Source organism: Myotis davidii, unplaced genomic scaffold (assembly GCF_000327345.1).
Source record: "Myotis davidii unplaced genomic scaffold, ASM32734v1 scaffold172, whole genome shotgun sequence".
NCBI classification, from domain to species: Eukaryota; Metazoa; Chordata; class Mammalia; order Chiroptera; family Vespertilionidae; genus Myotis; species Myotis davidii.
In genome coordinates, this window is record NW_006284343.1 from 2,330,670 (window position 1) to 2,331,291 (window position 622).

A 622-nucleotide genomic window follows, 5' to 3' on the forward strand; every position below is an offset into this window, starting at 1 on the left:
TCTCTCAGACCACAGGGCGCGCGTACTGGCCGGTGGAACATGCAGGCAAACTTGCTGATGCCCAAGAGTCTCAGAGACAGGTCTGCCCGAGGAAGGGCAGTTCCAGAAATGAGAAGGGGACACCTTCTCACTAGTGACAAAACCCAGGTTGCTGGTTTTCCTAGGCTGGGAGGTCATGGTTCGATTCCTGGTCAGGACACATGTCTGGGTTGCGGGCTTGATCCCCAGTACGGGGCATGCAGGAGGCAACGGATCAATGATTCTCTCTCATCATTGATGTTTCTAGTTCTCTCTCCCTTTCCCTTCCTCTCTGAAATCAATAAAAATATTATTTTAAATGCTATCATGTAATGAAAGTGAGGGTTCCGCCACCAGAAAGTTTAGAAAGGGTCAGCCAGACCTTTAGATTTCTGGCACATCCTGAGTGTGAGCGAGCGGTCTCAGGTGAGGCCTCAGCAGAGCCCGGGTCTCTCTCTCCTTCACATCAGCAAGCTCACTTCCCAGTCGTAGATGAGAACGAGATTTCATTGAGCACCTACTACTTCTTGGACTGGGTGCCAAACACTGAAGCAGCGGATGCTCACAGGCATCCTGAGAGATGGGAAGTAAGATCACTGCTGTC